Here is a 10,951-nt window from a genome sequence, read left to right on the forward strand (position 1 = left end):
TACACGTACACAAACACATGGAGATATACACTCACACACGTATACACACACAGGTATACATACACATAATGTATACACACACACATGTATACACACACACATGTATACACACACGTATACACACACGTATACACACACATGTGTATACACACACACATGTATACACACATGTGTATACACAAACACACACGTGTATACACACACACACACGTGTATACACACACGTGTATACACACACGTGTATACACACGTCTATACACACACAAACATGTTGTATACACACAATATATACATACACACAATGTATACATACACACACATGTATACACACACATGTATACACACACATGTGTATACACACACACACATGTGTATACACACACATGTGTATACACACGTGTATACACACACAAACATGTTGTATACACACAATATATACATACACACAATGTATACATACACACACATGTATACACACACATGTATACACACACATGTGTATACACACACACACATGTGTATACACACACATGTGTATACACACGTGTATACACACACAAACATGTTGTATACACACAATATATACATACACACAATGTATACATACACACACATGTATGCACACACACATGTATATACACACACACACACACACACACATACAATGTATACACACAAACATGTATACACACACACACTATCCCCAGCACCACCACATCAGCACACCGGTATCCCATGCCCCCCCAGCACACTGGCATTCTCGGCTCCCCGCCATTCTCAGCACCCATCAGCACCCACACATCGCCACCTTTGCACCTCCCCCATCGGCACACCCACATCCGCACCCCCACATCAGCACCAAACCCTCCCAAATCAGCACAGCGATACAATCACCATCAGTACAGCCACAGCAGCACTACCACCGCACATGGGCCGCGTGGACCTCTCCCCACCCAAATGCCACACCCACACCACAAACATCCCGGGCAACGCCGGGGCTCTCAGCTAGTAATTAATAATAGTGGGGTGTATGGGACTGATGGTGCATATAGTCAGGGTAAAAACCCTCTGGGTCTGTGGCAAACCAAATAGTAGATGAAAATGTTGTCCCTGACGAAGCTCCATAGCTGGAGGGAAACGCGCGTAGGACGCGCAATGTTGTCAGACTCCTACTTGGAGCTGTTTTAATACAGTGTTTGTAGTCATCTGGCTCTGTTGGCAGTACCTATATGTTACTACTTTATTTGGTTTAGTGACTTTCAGTGAATGAGGATATTTACTCTCCACCTAGCCGTTTGTGTGCTTACTATAGCCTGTGTGCTGTGGCTATATTTCACAGTCACACCAGCTGCACCATGGGTGTTAGTCAATGGTGGCTGCACCTATGATGTTCACTCCCTGAAATATTTTTTGGGGGGTTCTGAATAGCACATATTTACAATAGGTGGACTTTATATTGTATTTGTTTTATTACATCATTCTCCTCACTGCTGTTACCATTCATCTACTATTTGGTTTGCCACAGACCCAGAGGGTCCTTACCCTGACTATATGCACCATCAGTCCCATACACCCCACTATTATTAATTATAGCTGTGGTTTTCCATCAATAAATACTGGTGACTCAGGTGCAGGTTATTTAGTGATTTCATTTATTTTTAATTTTCGTTACACATTCACTTGGTAATATATCTTTTTAAGTGATTCTATTAGAGATATATTTTAATTAGTGGTGTGCAGTTAAGTGAATTCTTTCAGGAGTCCAATCCTTTTTTTTCTATATCACATCCACATGTGAGTTTGCATTTAGCTGTTTTTTTATGTTTTTTAAATAAATTGTTTTGTACCATCTACACTATCCTGCTGTATTCTCTCCTCTTTTATGCCATCTACCATCCAATCCGGGAGAGGCTAAAGAAAATGAAGATTGAGGGAATTCACGTGGGATTCGTGACTGCAGCAGGGAAGAAGAGGTTAAAGCACAGATCCTCTCAATTGAAAGCAACAAGAGAAGTAGGTGCACTGTGTTCACATTGTCTTTATTACATCAATCCAGACGTACTGCGCAATTTGTGTGTTTTTGTTTAACCCTTTTTAGGGGAGATATTCGTAATCAACAACAATCCAGTTTATTGGTTTGGAGTATTTATTTGGACTTTTCAAGAACTGCACCATATGGACACTTTGTTTAATAAGCGCCAGGTATCCTTCTTCAGATTGAATGTAGCTGTGGTTTCAAAAAGTGCTCTGTCCTCTTGGGTCATTAGCATTCCAGAGGGTGGACCAACAATGTAATGTAAGGAAATTTTGTTTTGATTGCACACCACATCTCATGGGATTTCAAACACATAACATTTGAAACCTAAACAATACTTTTTCTACAGGTTGGACACACAGGTCTTTAATACAGAGAGGTAATATAGCCATTTACCATTGTAAAAGTCAATTCTCACACATCAATGAAAAAGCTCCTTTGGGAGTAACACTTTAAGGTGCTTTAGTATTGATTCACCACTGCAGCGTGAAAACTTACATTGACTTGCCACTTCGGCGCTACCACACCTTAATTAATTACCCCTTTAGTGTTATAGAATGGTCCAATCGGGCCAATAATTGCACAGCTTTATATATGGATATTCAGCAAAGCTTTTTTTCCAATGAGTGAATAACATTTCCAAATGGGCCCAACACATAACGGCGACACTGCGAAACCAAGAGTTGTGTGTAATCTGTTATCTGGGAGGAGATGGATGGAAATAAAATAGCACTAATGTATCATGTAATACAATATGGTTATTGTACTGTGGCTCAAGGATTACAGTTTTGGTTTGAATTATTAATCCGTCTCAGGGATTGTCAGTGATGGAAAAATACAATTCAGAAAAGGCGAATTGTCCTTTTGAGACTGATCCGCGGAATAAAGGAACCGGCCGAACTGAGGCGGATTCAGATCCGCAAAACTATTTTGCCCATCTCTAGTAATACGCCTTATTGGCTTATGAGTGAATAAATATATATTTTAAGTGTCCAGCTTTCTCCTGTACTTTGACCTTATCATTCCCTAACTATACATCTGTATTCCTTATAATCACACGATACTCAGTCAAAGTATCATTTTTATTACTCATATTCTCATTTTTAGTCTTGGGGTTTGTTTCTTGTTTTATTAATAAAATCCATTCTTAAAACATAAAAAATGTATTTAATTGATTTATTTTAATATAGTAAAGACTTTTAATTTATGGCCCAATTGATTGTCAGTTCCACAACCCCTACTGTGTGTGTGGCACCCTCATACTTTAAGAAGATGTCTATAATATTCTGAGTAGTGAAGAAAATGGACTGCAAAATATGCCATCGACTATGGTAAAATTAAGGGGACTGTGTCAAAGATTCATTGGTGCAAAACTGTTGCAAATACAGTATGTGGAACAAAAATATTACACCAGATTTATAAGAAAAAAAAATCTATTGCTCTGAATGTTATTTTTTCTAAATATTTTGTGCACTATTTTGCCCCAGAATTTCTGAAATATGCATGAGAGAAACACTGATATATGAAGCCCTCCGTATTCATCTGTTGCTTGATATGCTTCGACACTGATGGTTAGAGGATTTATCTCTACATCCCAATATCTTTACAACTTTGCAGCTTAGTTCCCTCACTTCCTCTCATCTGGCACATCTACTGTAATCCAGGGAGATTTTAACATATCTAGTGACAATCCCACTACTACATCAGCTGCTCATCTTATCTCTCTAACCTCCTATGGTTTTGCCCAGTCGACCACCTCTCCTACTCACATCATAGCCCACTCCCTTGACCTGGTTTACTCCCGCTTCTGCTGTGTCTCTAAACCCTCTAACACACCCTTTCCTCTCTCTGATCATCACCTCCTAACCTTTAACCTTACCCTACCATCTGCACCCGGCACAACACCTACTTCCACTCGCACATACAGAAACCTACATGTTCTAGACCCCCTCTAATTTTCAACATCTCTATAACCTCTGCTCTCTCCCATCTCTACCCTTTCCTGTTAAAACCTAGCAACCTCTCTATACAACAGCAAACTCTCATCAGTCTTAGACAAGACTGTTCCCACAACCCCAAGTCGCCCCAACAATCCAAGCTACAACCGTGGCACACACCTTTCACCCGCTACCTCCAAAAGTGCTCATACACTGCAGAACATTTGTAGAGGAAATCCCACTCAAAAGCAGACATCCTCTACTATAAATGTATGCTCTCCTCCTACAACTCTGCCCTCTCCCTTATCAAGTAAAGCTACTTCTCTTCACTCATACAAATTTTGCCACCTTTAACTTCTTTCTCAGTCCAACTACACCTACACCCCCCTCCCCTCCCCTCTACCCTCATGACCCGAGACCTGGTCATCTACTTCGCAGACATGATTAAGTCTATAAGAGATGACATCTCTTCATGTAAAGCTCCACACGCAACACCTATCTCCCCTCGCACACCTAAATCCACTTTTATTTTTCCCTGTGACCGAGGATGAGGTCTCCACGCTCCTCTCATCATCTCACCCTACATCCTGCCCCCTTGATCCTATTCCCTCACATCCCCTCCAGCTACTCTCTGGCACACTAAGCCCCATGCTTCCACACCTTTTTAAGCTTTTTCTTGCCTCTGGCACATTCCAATCTCCTTTCAAACATGCACTCATCATGCCCATTCTCAAGAAACCATCACTTGAATCATCCGCCCCCTCTAACTACTGTACCACCCTATCTCTCTTCTCCCCTTTGCCTCCAAGCTACTTGAGTGACTTGTATACAACCGCCTGGCTCACTTACTCTCCTCCAACTCCCTGCTTGACATTTTACAATCTGGTTTTTGTCCTCCACACTCCACCCAGACAGTACTAATAAAAGAAACAAATCACCTACTCGCAGCTAAATTTAAGGGCCATTTCTCCATACTAATTCTCCTGGATCTCTCTGCTGCTTTGTACACTGTTGATCACCCCCTTCTCCTAAATATTCTTTGCTCCATTGGCCTCCATGATGCAGCCTTTTCCTAGCTCACGTCCTACCCATCCCACTGCTCCTTCAGTGTTTCCTAATCTGGTGTCCACAAGTCTTCACTTCCTCTTTCTGTTGGAGTCCCACAAGTCTCTGCCCTTGACCCTCTGCTCTTCTCACTCTACACCTTATCTCTTGGTGAACTATTAAAATCTTTTGGTATTCAGTATCATCTTTATGCTGATGAGACCCATATCTATATCTCCTTCCCTGACGTCTCCCCATCTCTCCTGTCCCATGTCTCCAACTGTCTCTCTGTTATCTCCTCCTGGATGTCTCACTGTTACCTGAAGCTGAACATGTCCAAAACAGAATTAATATTCTTTCCCCTTTCCACTGCCACCGCTACACCAAAACCCTCCCTCACTGATAATACAATCTCATCAACACCCCAAGCCTGCTCTCTAGGGGTCATCTTTGACTCTGATCTCTTTTACATTCCTCACAGTCCATCATGAAGTCCTGCAATCTCATCCGCTGAAATATCGTCAATATACGCCCTTTTGTCGCTCATGCTTTAGCTAAAATCCTAATCCACTTACTCATTATGTCCCGCCTCGATTACTGCAACCCTCTCTTAGTTGGCATTACCCTTGTCCACCTCTCCCAACTCTAATCCATCCAAATTGCTGCTGCTAGACTCATCCATCTCACTCACCGCTCCCCTTCTACTGCTCCCTTATGCATATCCCTACAATGGCTTCCCATATCCTCTAGAATTAAATGTAAAACCTTAGTAATGATGTACAAATGTAACACCGACATTGCCCCCCCTTACATCTCAGCCCTCATCCACAAATACATACCTACATACCCCCTATGTTCTGCCCACGACATCCGCCTTTCCTCCCACCCTATTACTTCCTCTCACTCACGCCTGCAAGACTTCTCCCACGCTGCTCCCTCTCTTTGGAATTCCCTAACACGTAACATCAGACTCTCCCCCAGCTTTGCCTGAAAACTCACCTCTAACATCCAACACCCCTCCCCCTCCACCCCCATTGGGACCAGCTGTGTAGCTTGACCAATCTCCACCCTTTGTAACATCCCCCCCCCCCAAAAAAAAAAACCTTAATGGCTTCAGCTGTCAGACTGGACCATATTCTAACCTGGGCCAAACCTTATCCTACAATGTGCAGCCACGGTGCCTTCTTGTTTCAACATTGTCCCTTATTCCCTTTAGATTGTAAAGTCTCACGAGCAGGGCCTCACTACCTTATTATATCTGTTTGTGCATGTTTGTTCCACTTGTATATAAATGTTTATGTAATATACATAACTCCTTACCCCTTTGTACCGCGCTGCAGAATATGTTGGTGCTTCACAAATAGACAATAATAACTAATGAACTTGTCAAAATCCGATCCATGGGTTACTTGCCAAAATCCTATTCACACAAGGAAGTCCAAAGGCGGATTGGGTACTAAACAATTTGGGCAGACACATCTTAATCTGCCATCGGATTGTGTTCTACACATATTTAGGAGTGTGAGTGAGTGTGTGTGTGAGTGAGTGTGTGTGAGTGAGAGTGCATCTTATGAGGAAGGGGGTACTGGTGTCCGCAGATGAAAGGAACTAGCAAATTGGGAAGGAATTCAAATTTCGGTGAAAATGTTGCAGATCTCTATTTACCGCTATGGTATACAATGGGTAGTGAGGTTGCTACAGGTGTTGGGAGTATTAACCTGTTTCGTACTATAACAGACATAAAGGCATACATGATGTACGCCCTCCCGACCACAATGGCTAATAAGGAACTCATTCAATCTTTATCAATTATGTACGGTATATATGTTCTTTAGGATTGGAGAGAAAGTAGTGAAAATGTGAAAAACACACACAAGTTTTTTGGGACATCTCATCTTGGCTATTTTCTTAGGCGCCTCTTCTTTAAAAAACATTCAGCATAATTGTATATAGCAATTGCTAAAAAAAAAAAACAGTACATTTCGGGACAGAAGTACTGTATTTTTTTTTGTGACGCCACAGTTTCAGTGTACATAGAATAGGCCTCTTTAAGGCAATAGTTACAATAGGGCAATCAGATAATCACAAATTCAAGGATTGAAGGGAAAAGATTGCAATAGAAAGTACGATCAACCCTGAAAGGTACTTCAAGTACCTTAACAAAAAGATTAGAAAAGAGAATATAGAACCCTTTCAGTGTGAGATGAGCAGACAAATTATTGGAGATAAGGAAAAGGTGGAGGTATTAAATACATTATTTGCCTCTATATTTACCAAGGAGGAGTCAATTGCAAAAATAGTGCAACAGGAGGAAGCCACAACCTCCATATTAACGAACAATTGGTTAACTGAGGAAGAAGTTCATAAGCGACTTTATAAAATTCAAGAAAATAAGGCACCTGGCCCCAAGGGCATACATCCGAGAGTTCTTAAGGCGTTAAGCTCAGTAATAGCCAAACCATTACATTTAATATTCAAAGACTCAATTACCACAGGCTCAGTACCACAAGGTTTGCGTAAAGCAGACGTGGTGCCTATATTTAAAAAGGGAGCTAGATCACAACCGGTCGCAGCACCAAAGGATTAATGCTGTGGGGGTCCCATTCGGAAGCATGCCCCCTCTCCCCCAGCTCCATCGCGCCAGGCACTGTCCTGGCACCGCAGACTTTTGCTTGTCCGTCCGTGGGTCAGTGATAGTGTCTTGCTACATCATTACTTCATAAAACTTTCACATTATTAAATAATTTAAATGATCTAGCTCACTATTTCGCAATGCTCTTCTCAGTAAAGCCCATCTGTGTCATGCTTTGGGAAGAATCATCCAGTTACACATTCCCAAAATGAGCAGAGTGCGTATTCTTGCCAATTCATCACTTGTAACTTCCAAAACAGGTTTCCGGAAGGGGAGGGCTGAGAAGGGTTGGTCTAGGTAGCTTTGTGTTGCCTTGGTTTCAATATAACAGAAAAGCTCTATTAAGCACTGCTGTTGCATGTGTTCATTTAATACATTTTTTTTGATTCATCAGCTCCTATGAGCTCAACTGATGATGTCAACAATGAAATTATAAGGCAATTATTATTTATATTCAAATATTGTTCTGCCCTGCTTTGTAAAACTTTCCCTTTGCAGAATTAGATTTCATGTGTGTTTTAATGATTTATTCCCACAAATACCATAGAAAGGATCGATATCTACATGACTTATTGTTCTTTCTTTGTGGTAGGACATGTTAGCTTAATAAACACATTCCAACAGTTTACATTGAATGGCAAGTTGTCAAAACAATGACAACATGCCAAATGGTTTATTCAGCAATTATTTTAACCCTTTGCTGTGGGACTTCCAGCGTTCCAGGATCACAGACAAGTGATCCATTGGGTAATGATCAGTGAACCACACAGCAACCAGCTTCATTTGTGATTCATTTCTTTCCCCTTTTTGTCTACGCACAAAAAAAATCTGCTAGAGCTGAACCGACGTAAAGTTCTCTGGGTAACAATTTGCGTCGTATGTAAGAAACCGTTTGTTACATCTGATGCAAATGTGCACAGAAAAAGGGTGCAATGAGTTAAAACAGCGGTACGCAAACTGGGGTAGGGGGGGGTGCGGTGGCAGAGCCCCTGCGCTTTCCCCCCAGGCATGTAAATTAAATGCCGAGGGAGGTGCGAAGCCTCTGCAACTTCATTTACCTGCTCTGAGCCGGCTCCTCCCTGACGCGTCGCCATGACAACGCGGCATCAAATGACACCGCGGGGTCAAATGGCAACGCATCATGTGATGTCATATGACACGTGGAGCCCGCAGCAGGTAAGGAGGGGGGCGCGTAGGCAAGGGGGAGTGGAGACAGGGGGGGCGTGAACTTAAAAGTTTGCGCACCCCTGGGTTAAAACACACTTCCCTCTGCATTGATACAGAACAGACTTTATATTGCCTAGCAAGCAGTTGGGATTGCTTCTTTAGTGGCTTCATTGTATTCACTGTGTTATGTCACGTTATACTTACATACTTTGTACATACTTACACCTTTAATGAGTTTCTGCCCCAAAGAGCTTGCAATCAAAACTTTAGAATATGAGACAAATGGAGATAAAATAAACTGCCCAACTTCCCAACACAAGCTGCTATTCCTATTCAGTGAAAGGTCTCTGTGGGGGTTATATACTAACAAGTGATAAGTGCTTTTAAGTGAGATAAATGCCTTTATAGCGTGATACTGTCTACTACGAGATTCACAAAGCAGTGATAAGTGCTTTTAAGTGGGATAAAAAGCCATTATTGCACGATACTGCGCTGTTATCACTGCTTTGTGAATCTCACAACAGGCAGTATCCCGCTATAAAGGCATGTATCTCACTTAAAAGCACTTATCACTGCTTTGTGCATAGCACCCTGAAAACCCACTTATCACTGCTTAGTGCATAGCACCCAGAAAACCCACTTATCACTGCTTAGTGCATAGCACCCAGAAACCCCACTTATCACTGCTTTGTGCATAGCACCCAGAAAACCCACTTATCACTGCTTAGTGCATAGCACCCAGAAACCCCACTTATCACTGCTTAGAGCATAACCCCCTGTGGCTTTTATATTATACTATGTCGATGATCTTTAAATCTGACTGTTTTTCAGTTGTAATGAATTAGAAAATGTTACTTTGTCAAGTAAGAAAACATCAGGTATTCTAGTCAAGACTCATTGGTAGAAATAACTCCAGACACTTTTGCATTGCAATGCAGTGAGCAAAGTAACCCATGTAACCCTTATTTATCTTTTAATAACGGGGAGAAAATATGATGTATAACGTCATAATTGAATAAACAACATTAATATTAATAATAATCAATATTTGTAATGTTGTTTATATTATTATTATTGCCATTACTTTTATTATTTTATACAACAATTATTATAATCATTATACTATTGTTATTGGTATAACAGTATCTATTTTGCCTTTTTACATATTGATCACACATTTCATTTCACATTTGCCATTAGGATTTAAAGTTTCATGCATCATTTCTCTAAGTAACTAACCCAAATGCTATAAATAATAGAAAAACATGTGTGCATGAAAGTCGTTTTGCTACTGCCAGTGTATTGCTACTGAAATCCACCTACAGTATCTAAGTGGGACAAGTTATTAACTGTAGGAATGTCCTTACAGTGCTCTCATATTAATATTATCAAGGTTATTTTATATCCAGCAAATTGCCTAATAGGGCTATTTTCAGCCCAAATTCCCCATTGAAGTCAATAAGGGATTCCACCCTTAAACGGCCTGGCCGGCTGCTTCCACGCATTAATGTAATAAGCCCCTAAAAGTTTCATACTAAAACTATCACTTGAATAATGTGGCTCAGCACTCAGCCAGTGTGACTGGCACTGAGTTTGGTTCAATTCCCAGCGTTGGCTCCTTGTGACCTTGGGCAAGTCACTTTTTCTCCCTGTCTGTGCCTCAAACCAAAGACATAGATTGTAAGCTCCATGGGACAGGGACATGTCTCTGACATGACTGCATAGTCAGGGTTTAATAAACCAAGTGATATTATAAACCACATTGTACCACCATTCAGGGTGCTTTTTTTGGCTTAAAGAGATAGTCCCACTTTGATATTAAACTAAGGACACTAGCATGTTTAGTGGGTTAAGTATTGGTGATTGACATCATTTTTAAAGAAAGCAGACAAGTGTATGTATTTATTTTAATTTGTTATTATCTACATAGTAACCAAACTGATGTATTGTGTTTTTACAATCTATATCTCTTTAGTGATAAGACTGTTTGCAAATAGTTGTACAGTATATTCCGGGAAATTGTCAATCTAGGCTGTTTCCTCCTTGTGGTTATGTTTCGCTAGTAGTGGCAGCATCATTTGTTGAAAAAGATTCTGGATATTCCATGGATAAGATGCGAATCAAAAATACATCAAT

The sequence above is a fragment of the Ascaphus truei genome, chromosome 10, assembly GCF_040206685.1.
Source record: "Ascaphus truei isolate aAscTru1 chromosome 10, aAscTru1.hap1, whole genome shotgun sequence".
In the NCBI taxonomy this organism is placed as follows: Eukaryota; Metazoa; Chordata; class Amphibia; order Anura; family Ascaphidae; genus Ascaphus; species Ascaphus truei.